We start from the raw sequence: 16287 nt of genomic DNA, 5'->3' as shown, positions 1-16287 counted from the left end.
GTTGAAAAAAGACGAAACACCCCCCCTTACGAAAAAGTTGAAAAAAGACGAAACACCCCCCCTTGCGAAAACTTTTTTGAAGCCGAATTTCTTCATGAATGTTTTCAATTGACCCACCCCCCCTTACGAAAAAGTTGAAAAAAGACGAAACACCCCTCACCTTGCGAAAACTTTTTTGAAGCCGAATTTCTTCATGAAAATTTGCAACTTTTTTTCAAGCCCAAATACTTCATGAAAATGTTCAACTTTTTTGAAGCCCAAGTACTTCATGAAAATTTTCAACTTTTTTGAACCCGAATTTCTTCATGAATATTTTCAACTTTTTTGAAGCCGAATTTTCTCATGAATATTTTCAATTGACCCACCCCCCCTTACAAAAAAGTTGAAAAAAGACGAAACACCCCCCCCTTGGGAAAACTTTTTTGAAGCCGAATTTCTTCATGAATATTTTCAACTTTTTTGAAGCCGAAATACTTCATGAAAATTTTCAACTTATTTGAAGCCGAATTTCTTCATGAATATTTCCAATTGACCCACCCCCCCTTACGAAAAAGTTGAAAAAAGACGAAACACCCCCCCGTTACGAAAAAGTTGAAAAAAGACGAAACACCCCCCCCTTACGAAAAAGTTGAAAAAAGACGAAACACCCCCCCCTTACGAAAACTTTTTTGAAGCCGAATTTCTTCATGAATATTTTCAACTTTTTTTATCCCCAATTTCTTCATGAAAATTTTCAACTTTTTTGAAGCCGAAATACTTCATGAAAATTTTCAACTTTTTTGAAGCCGAATTTCTTCATGAATATTTTCAATTGACCCACTCCCCCTTACGAAAAAGTTGAAAAAAGACGAAACACCCCCCCGTTACGAAAAAGTTGAAAAAAGACGAAACACCCCCCCCTTACGAAAAAGTTGAAAAAAGACGAAACACCCCCCCCTTACGAAAAAGTTGAAAAAAGACGAAACACCCCCCCCCCTTACGAAAACTTTTTTGAAGCCGAATTTCTTCATGAATATTTTCAACTTTTTTTAGCCCGAATTTCTTCATGAAAATTTTCAACTTTTTTGAAGCCGAAATACTTCATGAAAATTTTCAACTTTTTTGAAGCCGAATTTCTTCATGAATATTTTCAATTGACCCACCCCCCCTTACGAAAAAGTTAAAAAAAGACGAAACACCCCCCCGTTACGAAAAAGTTGAAAAAAGACTAAACACCCCCCCCTTACGAAAAAGTTGAAAAAAGACGAAACACCCCCCCCCTTGGGAAAACTTTTTTGAAGCAGAATTTCTTCATGAATATTTTCAACTTTTTTGAAGCCCAAATACTTCATGAAAATTTTTAACTTTTTTGAAGACGAATTTCTTCATGAATATTTTCAACTTTTTTGAAGCCCAAATACTTCATGAAAATTTTCAACTTTTTTGAAGCACAAATATTTCATGAAAATTTTCAACTTTTTTGAAGTCGAATTTCTTCATGAATATTTTCAACTTTTTTGAAGCCGAATTTCTTCATGAATATTTTCAATTGACCCACCCCCGCTTACGAAAAAGTTGAAAAAAGACGAAACACCCCCCCTTACAAAAAGTTGAAAAAAGAGAAAACACCCTCCCCTTACGAAAAAGTTGAAAAAAGACGAAACACCCCCCCCTTGGGAAAACTTTTTTGAAGCCGAATTTCTTCATGAATATTTTCAACTTTTCTTAACCCGAATTTCTTCATGAATATTTTCAACTTTTTTGAAGCCGAATTCCTTCATGAATATTTTCAATTGACCCACTCCACCTTACGAAAAATTTGAAAAAAGACGAAACACCCCCCCCTTACGAAAAAGTTGAAAAAAGACGAAACACCCCCCCCTTACGAAAAAGTTGAAAAAAGACGCAACACTTGCGAAAACTTTTTTGAAGCCGAATTTCATCATGAAAATTTTCAACTTTTTTGAAGCCCAAATACTTCATGAAAATTTTCAACTTTTTTGAAGCCCAGATACTTCATGAAAATTTTCTTTCTTCATGAAAATTTTCAACTTTTTTGAAGTCGAATTTCTTCATGAAAATTTTCAACTTTTTTGAAGCCGAATTTCTTCATGAATATTTTCAATTGACCCACCCCCCTTACGAAAATGTTGAAAAAGAGGAAACACCCCCCTCTTACGAAAAAGATGAAAAAAGACGAAACACCCCACCCTTACGAAAAAGATGAAAAAAGACGAAACACCCCCCCCTTACGAAAAATTTGAAAAAAGACTAAACACCCCCCCCTTGGGAAAACTTTTTTGAAGCCGAATTTCTTCATGAAAATTTTCAACTTTTTTGAAGCTCAAATACTTCCTGAAAATTTTCAACTTTTTTGAATCCGAATTTCTTCATGAATATTTTCAACTTTTTTGAAGCCCAAATACTTCATGAAAATTTTCAACTTTTTTGAAGCCGAATTTCTTCATGAATATTTTCAATTGACCCACCCCCGCTTACGAAAAAGTTGAAAAATGACGAAACACCCCCCCTTACGAAAAAGTTGAAAAAAGACGAAACACCCCCCCCTTACAAAAAAGTTGAAAAAAGACGAAACACCCCCCCGTTACGAAAAATTTGAAAAAAGACGAAACACCCCCCCTTACGAAAAAGTTGAAAAAAGACGAAACACCCCCCCCCTTACGAAAAATTTGAAAAAAGACGAAACATCCCCACCTTGGGAAAACTTTTTTGAAGCCGAAATTCTTCATGAAAATTTTCAACTTTTTTGAAGCCGAATTTCTTCATGAAAATTTTCAACTTTTTTGAAGCCGAAATACTTCATGAAAATTTCCAACTTTTTTGAAGCCCAAATACTTCATGAATATATTCAACTTTTTTGAAGCCCAAATCCTTCATGACAATTTTCAACTTTTTTGAAGCCCAAATACTTCATGAAAATTTTCAACTTTTTTGAAGCCGAATTTCTTCATGAAAATTTTCAACTTTATTGAAGGCGAAATACTTCATGAATATATTCAACTTTTTTGAAGCCGAATTTCTTCATGAATATTTTCAATTGACCCACCCCCCTTACGAAAAATTTGAAAAAAGACTAAACACCCCCCCCTTGGGAAATCTTTTTTGAAGCCGAATTTCTTCATGAAAATTTTCAACTTTTTTGAAGCCCAAATACTTCATGAATATTTTCAACTTTTTTGAAGCCCAAATCCTTCATGAAAATTTTCAACTTTTTTGAAGCCGAATTTCTTCATGAATATTTTCAATTGACCCACCCCCCCTTACGAAATAGTTGAAAAAAGACGAAACACCCCCCCTTACGAAACAGTTGAAAAAAGACAAAACACCCCCCCCTTACGAAAAAGTTGAAAAAAGACGAAACACCCCCCCCCTTGGGAAAACTTTTTTGAAGCCGAATTTCTTCATGAATATTTTCAACTTTTTTTAACCCGAATTTCTTCATGAATATTTTCAACTTTTTTGAAGACGAATTTCTTCATGAATATTTTCAATTGACCCACCCCCTTACGAAAAAGTTGAAAAAAGACGAAACACCCCCCCTTACGAAAAAGTTGAAAAAAGACGAAACACCCCCCCCTTACGAAAAATTTGAAAAAAGACGAAACACCCCCCCCTTACAAAAAAGTTGAAAAAAGACGAAACACCCCCCCGTTACGAAAAATTTGAAAAAAGACGAAACACCCCCCCTTACGAAAAAGTTGAAAAAAGACGAAACACCCCCCCCCTTACGAAAAATTTGAAAAAAGACGAAACATCCCCACCTTGGGAAAACTTTTTTGAAGCCGAAATTCTTCATGAAAATTTTCAACTTTTTTGAAGCCGAATTTCTTCATGAAAATTTTCAACTTTTTTGAAGCCGAAATACTTCATGAAAATTTCCAACTTTTTTGAAGCCCAAATACTTCATGAATATATTCAACTTTTTTGAAGCCCAAATCCTTCATGACAATTTTCAACTTTTTTGAAGCCCAAATACTTCATGAAAATTTTCAACTTTTTTGAAGCCGAATTTCTTCATGAAAATTTTCAACTTTATTGAAGGCGAAATACTTCATGAATATATTCAACTTTTTTGAAGCCGAATTTCTTCATGAATATTTTCAATTGACCCACCCCCCTTACGAAAAATTTGAAAAAAGACTAAACACCCCCCCCTTGGGAAATCTTTTTTGAAGCCGAATTTCTTCATGAAAATTTTCAACTTTTTTGAAGCCCAAATACTTCATGAATATTTTCAACTTTTTTGAAGCCCAAATCCTTCATGAAAATTTTCAACTTTTTTGAAGCCGAATTTCTTCAGGAATATTTTCAATTGACCCACCCCCCCTTACGAAATAGTTGAAAAAAGACGAAACACCCCCCCTTACGAAACAGTTGAAAAAAGACAAAACACCCCCCCCTTACGAAAAAGTTGAAAAAAGACGAAACACCCCCCCCCTTGGGAAAACTTTTTTGAAGCCGAATTTCTTCATGAATATTTTCAACTTTTTTTAACCCGAATTTCTTCATGAATATTTTCAACTTTTTTGAAGACGAATTTCTTCATGAATATTTTCAATTGACCCACCCCCTTACGAAAAAGTTGAAAAAAGACGAAACACCCCCCCTTACGAAAAAGTTGAAAAAAGACGAAACACCCCCCCCTTACGAAAAATTTGAAAAAAGACGAAACATCCCCAACTTGGGAAAACTTTTTTGAAGCCGAAATTCTTCATGAAAATTTTCAACTTTTTTGAAGCCGAATTTCTTCATGAAAATTTTCAACTTTTTTGAAGCCGAAATACTTCATGAAAATTTCCAACTTTTTTGAAGCCCAAATACTTCATGAATATATTCAACTTTTTTGAAGCCCAAATCCTTCATGAAAATTTTCAACTTTTTTGAAGCCCAAATACTTCATGAAAATTTTCAACTTTTTTGAAGCCGAATTTCTTCATGAAAATTTTCAACTTTATTGAAGGCGAAATACTTCATGAAAATTTTCAACTTTTTTGAAGCCCAAATACTTTAAGAAAATTTTCAACTTTTTTGAAGCCGGATTTCTTCATGAAAATTTTCAAATTTTTTGAAGCCGAATTTCTTCATGAATGTTTTCAATTGACCCACCCCCCCTTACGAAAAAGTTGAAAAAAGACGAAACACCCCCCCCTTACGAAAAAGTTGAAAAAAGACGAAACAGCCACCCCTTACGAAAAAGTTGAAAAAAGACGAAACACCCCCCCTTACGAAAAAGTTGAAAAAAGACGAAACACCCCCCCTTGCGAAAACTTTTTTGAAGCCGAATTTCTTCATGAATGTTTTCAATTGACCCACCCCCCCTTACGAAAAAGTTGAAAAAAGACGAAACACCCCCCCGTTACGAAAAAGTTGAAAAAAGACGAAACACCCCCCCCTTACGAAAAACTTGAAAAAAGACGAAACACCCCCCGTTACAAAAAACTTGAAAAAAGACGAAACACCCCCCCTTACGAAAAACTTGAAAAAAGACGAAACACCCCCCCCTCACGAAAAATTTGAAAAAAGACGAAACACCCCCCCCCTTGCGAAAACTTTTTTGAAGCCGAATTTCTTCATGAAAATATTTAACTTTTTTGAAGCCGAAATACTTCATGAATATATTCAACTTTTTTGAAGCCCAAATACTTTCTTAAAATTTTTAACTTTTTTGAAGCCGAATTTCTTCATGAAAATATTCAACTTTATTGAAGGCGAAATACTTCATGAAAATTTTCAACTTTTTTGAAGCCCAAGTACTTCATGAAAATATACAACTTTTTTGAAAACGAAATCCTTCATCAAAATTTTCAACTTTTTTGAAGCCCAAATACTTCATGAAAATTTTCAACTTTTTTGAAGCCGAATTTCTTCATGAAAATTTTCAACTTTATTGAAGGCGAAATACTTCATGAATATATTCAACTTTTTTGAAGCCGAATTTCTTCATGAATATTTTCAATTGACCCACCCCCCTTACGAAAATGTTGAAAAAGACGAAACACCCCCCCCTTACGAAAAATTTGAAAAAAGACTAAACACCCCCCCCTTGGGAAATCTTTTTTGAAGCCGAATTTCTTCATGAAAATTTTCAACTTTTTTGAAGCCCAAATACTTCATGAATATTTTCAACTTTTTTGAAGCCCAAATCCTTCATGAAAATTTTCAACTTTTTTGAAGCCGAATTTCTTCATGAATATTTTCAATTGACCCACCCCCCCTTACGAAATAGTTGAAAAAAGACGAAACACCCACCTCTTATGAAAAAGTTGAAAAAAGACGAAACATCCCCCCTTACGAAAAAGTTGAAAAAAGACGAAACACCCCCCCTTACGAAACAGTTGAAAAAAGACAAAACACCCCCCCCTTACGAAAAAGTTGAAAAAAGACGAAACACCCCCCCCCTTGGGAAAACTTTTTTGAAGCCGAATTTCTTCATGAATATTTTCAACTTTTTTTAACCCGAATTTCTTCATGAATATTTTCAACTTTTTTGAAGACGAATTTCTTCATGAATATTTTCAATTGACCCACCCCCTTACGAAAAAGTTGAAAAAAGACGAAACACCCCCCCGTTACGAAAAAGTTGAAAAAAGACGAAACACCCCCCCCTTACGAAAAACTTGAAAAAAGACGAAACACCCCCCGTTACAAAAAACTTGAAAAAAGACGAAACACCCCCCCTTACGAAAAACTTGAAAAAAGACGAAACACCCCCCCCTCACGAAAAATTTGAAAAAAGACGAAACACCCCCCCCCTTGCGAAAACTTTTTTGAAGCCGAATTTCTTCATGAAAATTTTCAACTTTTTTGAAGCCGAAATACTTCATGAATATATTCAACTTTTTTGGAGCCCAAATACTTTCTTAAAATTTTTAACTTTTTTGAAGCCGAATTTCTTCATGAAAATATTCAACTTTTTTGAAGCCCAAATACTTCATGAAAATATACAACTTTTTTGAAACCGAAATCCTTCATCAAAATTTTCAACTTTTTTGAAGCCCAAATACTTCATGAAAATTTTCAACTTTTTTGAAGCCGAATTTCTTCATGAAAATTTTCAACTTTATTGAAGGCGAAATACTTCATGAATATTTTCAACTTTTTTGAAGACGAATTTCTTCATGAATATTTTCAATTGACCCACCCCCCCTTACCAAAAAGTTGAAAAAAGACGAAACACCCACCTCTTATGAAAAAGTTGAAAAAAGACGAAACATCCCCCCTCACGAAAAACTTGAAAAAAGACGAAACACCCCCCCTTACGAAAAACTTGAAAAAAGACGAAACACCCCCCCTTACGAAAAACTTGAAAAAAGACGAAACACGCCCCCGTTACGAAAAACTTGAAAAAAGACGAAACACCCCCCCTTACGAAAAACTTGAAAAAAGACGAAACACCCCCCCGTTACGAAAAACTTGAAAAAAGACGAAACACCCCCCCCTCACGAAAAATTTGAAAAAAGACGAAACACCCCCCCCTTGGGAAAACTTTTTTGAAGCCGAATTTCTTGATGAATATTTCAACTTTTTTGAAGCCGAATTTCTTCATGAATATTTTCAATTGACCCACCCCCCCTCACGAAAATTTTTAAAAAAGGCGAAACACCCCCCCCTTACGAAAAAGTTGAAAAAAGACGAAACACCCCCCCCCTTACGAAAAAGTTGAAAAAAGACGAAACACACCCCCCTCACGAAAAAGTTGAAAAAAGACGAAACACCCCCCCCTTGGGAAAACTTTTTTGAAGCCGAATTTCTTCATGAATATTTTCAACTTTTTTTAACCCGAATTTCTTCATGAATATTTTCAACTTTTTTGAAGCCGAATTTTTTCATGAATATTTTCAATTGACCCACCCCCCCTTACAAAAAAGTTGAAAAAAGACGAAACACCCACCTCTTACGAAAAAGTTGAAAAAAGACGAAACACCCCCCCCTTACGAAAAATTTGAAAAAAGACTAAACACCCCCCCCTTGGGAAATCTTTTTTGAAGCCGAATTTCTTCATGAAAATTTTCAACTTTTTTGAAGCCCAAATACTTCATGAATATTTTCAACTTTTTTGAAGCCCAAATACTTCATGAATATTTTCAACTTTTTTGAAAGCAAATCTCTTCATGAAAATTTTCAACTTTTTTTGAAGTTGAATTTCTTCATGAAAATTTTAAACTTTTTTGAAGCCGAATTTCTTCATGAAAATTTAAAAAAAATTTCAAGCCCAAATACTTTTTGAAAATTTTCAACCTTTTTGAAGCCGAATTTCTTCTTGAATATTTTCAATTGACCCACCCCCCCTCACGAAAAAGTTGAAAAAAGACGAAACACCCCCCTCTTACGAAAAAGTTGAAAAAAGACGAAACACCCCCCCCTTACGAAAAAGTTGAAAAAAGACGAAACACCCCCCCCTTGCGAAAACTTTTTTGAAGCCGAATTTCTTCATGAAAATTTTCAACTTTTTTGAAGCCCAAATACTTTTTGAAAATTTTCAACTTTTTTGAAGCCGAATTTCTTCATGAAAATTTTAAACTTTTTTGAAGCCCAAATACTTTTTGAAAATTTTCAACTTTTTTGAAGCCGAATTTCTTCATGAATATTTTCAATTGACCCACCCCCCTCACGAAAAAGTTGAAAAAAGACGAAACACCCCCCCCTTGCGAAAACTTTTTTGAAGCCGAATTTCTTCATGAAAATTTTCAACTTTTTTGAAGCCCAAATACTTCATGAAAATTTTCATCTTTTTTGAAGCCCAAATACTTCATGAAAATTTTCATCTTTTTTGAAGCCAAATTTCTTCATGAATATTTCCAATTGACCCACCCCCGCTTACGAAAAAGTTGAAAAAAGAAGAAACACCCCACCCCTTGCGAAAACTTTTTTGAAGCCGAATTTCTTCATGAAAATTTTTAACTTTTTTGAAGCCGAATTTCTTCATGAAAATTTTAAACTTTTTTGAAGCCCAAATACTTGATGAAAATTTTCAACTTTTTTGAAGCCGAATTTCTTCATGAATATTTTCAATTGACCCACCCCCCTCACGAAAAAGTTGAAAAAAGACGAAACACCCCCCTCTCACGAAAAAGTTGAAAAAAGACGAAACACCCCCCCCTTGCGAAAACTTTTTTGAAGCCGAATTTCTTCATGAATATTTTCAACTTTTTTGAATCAGAATTTCTTCATGAAAATTTTCAACTTTTTTGAAGCCGAATTTCTTCATGAATATTTTCAGCTTTTTTGAAGCCCAAATACTTCATGAAAATATTCAACTTTTTTGAAGCCGCAATAATTCATGAAAATTTTCAACTTTTTTGAAGCCGAATTTCTTCATGAAAATTTTCAACTTTTTTGAAGCCGAAATACTTCATGAAAATTTTCGACTTTTTTGAAGCCGAATTTCTTCATGAAAATTTTCATCTTTTTTGAAGCCGAATTTCTTCATGAATATTTTCAACTTTTTTGAAGCCGAATTTCTTCATTACAATTTTCAACTTTTTTGAAGCCGAATTTCTTCATGAATATTTTCAACTTTTTTGAAGCCGAATTTCTTCATGAAAATTTTCAACTTTTTTGAAGCCGAATTTCATCATGAATATTTTCAACTTTTTTGAAGCCCAAATACTTGATGAAAATTTTCAACTTTTTTGAAACCGAATTTCTTCATGAAAATTTTCAACTTTTTTGAAGCCGAATTTCTTCATGAATATTTTCAATTTTTTTGAAGCACAAATACTTCATGAAAATTTTCAACTTTTTTGAAGCCCAAATACTTCATGAAAATGTTCGACTTTTTTAAAGATGAAATCCTGTCGTGAAAATTTTCAACTTTTTTGAAGCCGAATTTCTTCATGAATATTTTCAATTGACCCACCCCCCCTCACGAAAATTTTTAAAAAAGGCGAAACACCCCCCCCTTACGAAAAAGTTGAAAAAAGACGAAACACCCCCCCCCTTACGAAAAAGTTGAAAAAAGACGAAACACACCCCCCTCACGAAAAAGTTGAAAAAAGACGAAACACCCCCCCCTTGGGAAAACTTTTTTGAAGCCGAATTTCTTCATGAATATTTTCAACTTTTTTTAACCCGAATTTCTTCATGAATATTTTCAACTTTTTTGAAGCCGAATTTTTTCATGAAAATTTTCAATTGACCCACCCCCCCTTACAAAAAAGTTGAAAAAAGACGAAACACCCACCTCTTACGAAAAAGTTGAAAAAAGACGAAACACCCCCCCCTTACGAAAAATTTTAAAAAAGACTAAACACCCCCCCCTTGGGAAATCTTTTTTGAAGCCGAATTTCTTCATGAAAATTTTCAACTTTTTTGAAGCCCAAATACTTCATGAATATTTTCAACTTTTTTGAAGCCCAAATACTTCATGAATATTTTCAACTTTTTTGAAAGCAAATCTCTTCATGAAAATTTTCAACTTTTTTTGAAGTCGAATTTCTTCATGAAAATTTTAAACTTTTTTGAAGCCGAATTTCTTCATGAAAATTTAAAAAAAATTTCAAGCCCAAATACTTTTTGAAAATTTTCAACCTTTTTGAAGCCGAATTTCTTCTTGAATATTTTCAATTGACCCACCCCCCCTCACGAAAAAGTTGAAAAAAGACTAAACACCCCCCTCTTACGAAAAAGTTGAAAAAAGACGAAACACCCCCCCCTTACAAAAAAGTTGAAAAAAGACGAAACACCCCCCCCTTGCGAAAACTTTTTTGAAGCCGAATTTCTTCATGAAAATTTTCAACTTTTTTGAAGCCCAAATACTTTTTGAAAATTTTCAACTTTTTTGAAGCCGAATTTCTTCATGAATATTTTCAATTGACCCACCCCCCCTCACGAAAAAGTTGAAAAAAGACGAAACACCCCCCCCTTGCGAAAACTTTTTTGAAGCCGAATTTCTTCATGAAAATTTTCAACTTTTTTGAAGCCCAAATACTTCATGAAAATTTTTAACTTTTTTGAAGCCGAATTTCTTCATGAAAATTTTAAACTTTTTTGAAGCCCAAATACTTGATGAAAATTTTCAACTTTTTTGAAGCCGAATTTCTTCATGAATATTTTCAATTGACCCACCCCCCTCACGAAAAAGTTGAAAAAAGACGAAACACCCCCCTCTCACGAAAAAGTTGAAAAAAGACGAAACACCCCCCCCTTGCGAAAACTTTTTTGAAGCCGAATTTCTTCATGAATATTTTCAACTTTTTTGAAGCAGAATTTCTTCATGAAAATTTTCAACTTTTTTGAAGCCGAATTTCTTCATGAATATTTTCAGCTTTTTTGAAGCCCAAATACTTCATGAAAATATTCAACTTTTTTGAAGCCGCAATAATTCATGAAAATTTTCAACTTTTTTGAAGCCGAATTTCTTCATGAAAATTTTCATCTTTTTTGAAGCCGAATTTCTTCATGAATATTTTCAACTTTTTTGAAGCCGAATTTCTTCATTACAATTTTCAACTTTTTTGAAGCCGAATTTCTTCATGAATATTTTCAACTTTTTTGAAGCCGAATTTCTTCATGAAAATTTTCAACTTTTTTGAAGCCGAATTTCATCATGAATATTTTCAACTTTTTTGAAGCCCAAATACTTGATGAAAATTTTCAACTTTTTTGAAACCGAATTTCTTCATGAAAATTTTCAACTTTTTTGAAGCCGAATTTCTTCATGAATATTTTCAACTTTTTTGAAGCACAAATACTTCATGAAAATTTTCAACTTTTTTGAAGCCCAAATACTTCATGAAAATGTTCGACTTTTTTAAAGATGAAATCCTGTCGTGAAAATTTTCAACTTTTTTGAAGCCGAATTTCTTCATGAAAATTTTCAACTTTTTTGTAGCCCAAATACTTCATGAAAATTTTCAACTTTTTTGAAGCCGAATTTCTTCAAGAAAATTTTCAATTGACCCACCCCCCTCGCGAAAATTTTTAAAAAAGACGAAACACCCCCCCCCTTAAGAAAAATTTGAAAAAAGACGAAACACCCCCCCTTTGGGAAAACTTTTTTGAAGCCGAATTTCTTCATGAAAATTTTCAACTTTTTTGAAGCCCAAATACTTCATGAAAATTTTCAACTTTTTTGATGCCAAATTTCTTCAAGAAAATTTTCAACTTTTTTGAAGCCGAATTTCTTCATGAAAATTTTCAACTTTTTTGAAGCCCAAATATTTGATGAAAATTTTCAACTTTTTTGAAGCCGAATTTCTTCATGAAAATTTTAAACTTTTTTGAAGCCGAATTTCTTCATGAATATTTTCAACTTTTTTGAAGCCCAAATACTTCATGAAAATTTTCAACTTTTTTGAAGCCCAAATACTTCATGAAAATGTTCGACTTTTTTAAAGATGAAATCCTGTCGTGAAAATTTTCAACTTTTTTGAAGCCGAATTTCTTCATGAAAATTTTTAACTTTTTTGAAGCCCAAATACTTCATGAAAATTTTCAACTTTTTTGAAGCCGAATTTCTTCAAGAAAATTTTCAATTGACCCACCCCCCCTCACGAAAATTTTTAAAAAAGACGAAACACCCCCCCCCCTTACGAAAAATTTGAAAAAAGACGAAACACCCCCCCCTTGGGAAAACTTTTTTGAAGCCGAATTTCTTCATGAAAATTTTCAACTTTTTTGAAGCCCAAATACTTCATGAAAATTTTCAACTTTTTTGAAGCCGAATTTCTTCAAGAAAATTTTCAACTTTTTTGAAGCAGAATTTCTTCATGAAAATTTTAAACTTTTTTGAAGCCCAAATACTTGATGAAAATTTTCAACTTTTTTGAAGCCGAATTTCTTCATGAATATTTTCAATTGACCCACCCCCGCTTACGAAAAAGTTGAAAAAAGACAAAACACCCCCCCCTTGCGAAAACTTTTTTGAAGCCGAATTTCTTCATGAAAATTTTCAACTTTTTTGAATCCCAAATACTTCATGAAAATTTTCAATTTTTTTGAAGCCGAATTTCTTCATGAAAATTTTCAACTTTTTTGAAGCCGAAATACTTCATGAAAATTTTCAACTTTTTTGAAGCCGAATTTCTTCATGAAAATTTTAAACTTTTTTGAAGCCGAATTTCTTCGTGAAAATTTTCAACTTTTTTGAAGCCCAAATACTTGATGAAAATTTTCAACTCTTTTGAAGCCGAATTTCTTCATGAATATTTTCAATTGACCCACCCCCGATTACGAAAAAGTTGAAAAAACACAAAACACCCCCCCCTTGCGAAAACTTTTTTGAAGCCGAATTTCTTCATGAAAATTTTCAACTTTTTTGAATCCCAAATACTTCATGAAAATTTTCAACTTTTTTGAAGCCGAATTTCTTCATGAAAATTTTCAACTTTTTTGAAGCCGAATTTCTTCATGAATATTGTCAACTTTTTTGAAGCCCAAATGCTTCATGAAAATTTTCAACTTTTTTGAAGCCCAAATAATTCATGAAAATCTTCAACTTTTTTGAAGCCGAATTTCTTCAAGAAAATTTTCAACTTTTTTGAAGCCGAATTTCTTCATGAAAATTTTCAACTTTTTTGAAGCCCAAATACTTGATGAAAATTTTCAACTTTTTTGAAGCCGAATTTCTTCATGAAAATTTTCAACTTTTTTGAATCCCAAATACTTCATGAAAATTTTCAACTTTTTTGAAGCCGAATTTCTTCATGAAAATTTTCAACTTTTTTGAAGCCGAAATACTTCATGAAAATTTTCAACTTTTTTGAAGCCGAATTTCTTCATGAAAATTTTAAACTTTTTAGAAGCCGAATTTCTTCATGAATATTTTCAACTTTTTTGAAGCCCAAATACTTCATGAAAATTTTCAACTTTTTTGAAGCCGAATTTCTTCATGAAAATTTTCAGCTTTTTTGAAGCCGAAATACTTCATGAAAATTTTCAACTTTTTTGAAGCCCAAATACTTGATGAAAATTTTCAACTTTTTTGAAGCCGAATTTCTTCATGAATATTTTCAATTGACCCACCCCCGCTTACGAAAAAGTTGAAAAAACACAAAACACCCCCCCCTTGCGAAAACTTTTTTGAAGCCGAATTTCTTCATGAAAATTTTCAACTTTTTTGAATCCCAAATACTTCATGAAAATTTTCAACTTTTTTGAAGCCGAATTTCTTCATGAAAATTTTAAACTTTTTTGAAGCCGAATTTCTTCATGAATATTGTCAACTTTTTTGAAGCCCAAATACTTCATGAAAATTTTCAACTTTTTTGAAGCCCAAATACTTCATGAAAATGTTCGACTTTTTTAAAGACGAAATCCTGTCGTGAAAATTTTCAACTTTTTTGAAGCCGAATTTCTTCATGAAAATTTTCAACTTTTTTGAAGCCCAAATACTTCATGAAAATCTTCAACTTTTTTGAAGCCGAATTTCTTCAAGAAAATTTTCAACTTTTTTGAAGCCGAATTTCTTCATGAAAATTTTCAACTTTTTTGAAGCCCAAATACTTGATGAAAATTTTCAACTTTTTTGAAGCCGAATTTCTTCATGAATATTTTCAATTGACCCACCCCCGCTTACGAAAAAGTTGAAAAAAGACAAAACACACCCCCTTGCGAAAACTTTTTTGAAGCCGAATTTCTTCATGAAAATTTTCAACTTTTTTGAATCCCAAATACTGCATGAAAATTTTCAACTTTTTTGAAGCCGAATTTCTTCATGAAAATTTTCAACTTTTTTGAAGCCGAAATACTTCATGAAAATTTTCAACTTTTTTGAAGCCGAATTTCTTCATGAAAATTTTAAACTTTTTTGAAGCCGAATTTCTTCATGAATATTTTCAACTTTTTTGAAGACCAAATACTTCATGAAAATTTTCAACTTTTTTGAAGCCGAATTTCTTCAAGAAAATTTTCAACTTTTTTGAAGCCGAATTTCTTCATGAAAATTTTCAACTTTTTTGAAGTCCAAATACTTCATGAAAATTTTCAACTTTTTTGAAGCCGTATTTCTTCATGAAAAAATTTTAAAAAATTTTGAAGCCCAAATACTTCCTGAAAATGTTCAACTTTTTTGAAGCCGAATTTCTTCATGAATATTTTCAATTGACCCACTCCCCCTTACGAAAAAGTTGAAAAAAGACAAAACACCCACTCCTTACGAAAAAGTTGAAAAAAGACGAAACACCCACCCCTTGGGAAAACTTTTTTGAAACCGAATTTCTTCATGAATATTTTCAACTTTTTTTAACCCGAATTTCTTCATGAATATTTTCAACTTTTTTGAAGCCGAATTTCTTCATGAATATTTTCAATTGACCAACCCCCCCTTACGAAAAAGTTGAAAAAAGACGAAACACCCACCTCTTACGAAAAAGTTGAAAAAAGACGAAACACCCCCCTCTTACGAAAAAGTTGAAAAAAGACGAAACACCCCCCCCTTACGAAAAAGTTGAAAAAAGACGAACCAACCCCCCCTTACGAAAAAGTTGAAAAAAGAATGACCAACCCCCCCTTACGAAAAAGTTGAAAAAAGACGAAACACCCACCTCTTACGAAAAAGTTGAAAAAAGACGAAACACCCCCCCCTTACGAAAAAGTTGAAAAAAGACGAACCAACCCCCCCTTACGAAAAAGTTGAAAAAAGACGAAACACCCACCTCTTACGAAAAAGTTGAAAAAAGACGAAACACCCCCCCCTTACGAAAAAGTTGAAAAAAGACGAAACACCCCCCCCTTACGAAAAAGTTGAAAAAAGACGATACACCCATCCCTTGGGAAAACTTTTTTGAAGCCGAATTTCTTCATGAATATTTTCAACTTTTTTTAACCCAAATTTCTTCATGAATATTTTCAACTTTTTTGAAGACGAATTTCTTCATGAATATTTTCAACTTTTTTGAAGCCGAATTTCTTCATGAAAATTTTCAACTTTTTTGAAGCCGAAATACTTCATGAAAATTTTCAACTTTTTTGAAGCCGAATTTCTTCATGAATATTTTCAATTGACCCACCCCCGCTTACGAAAAAGTTGAAAAAAGACGAAACACCCCCCCCTTGCGAAAACTTTTTTGAAGCCGAATTTCTTCATGAAAATTTTCAACTTTTTTGAATCCCAAATACTTCATGAAAATTTTCAACTTTTTTGAAGCCGAATTTCTTCATGAATATTTTCAACTTTTTTTAACCCGAATTTCTTCATGAATATTTTCAACTTTTTTGAAGACGAATTTCTTCATGAATATTTTCAATTGACCCACCCCCCCTTTCGAAAAAGTTGAAAAAAGACGAAACACCCCCCCTTACGAAAAAGTTGAAAAAAGACGAAACACCCCCCCCTTACGAAAAACT

The sequence above is a fragment of the Labrus mixtus genome, unplaced genomic scaffold, assembly GCF_963584025.1.
Source record: "Labrus mixtus unplaced genomic scaffold, fLabMix1.1 SCAFFOLD_26, whole genome shotgun sequence".
Classification (NCBI taxonomy): Eukaryota; Metazoa; Chordata; class Actinopteri; order Labriformes; family Labridae; genus Labrus; species Labrus mixtus.
The sequence above is the reverse complement of the archived record's forward strand: the minus strand, read 5'-3'. Positions refer to the sequence as shown.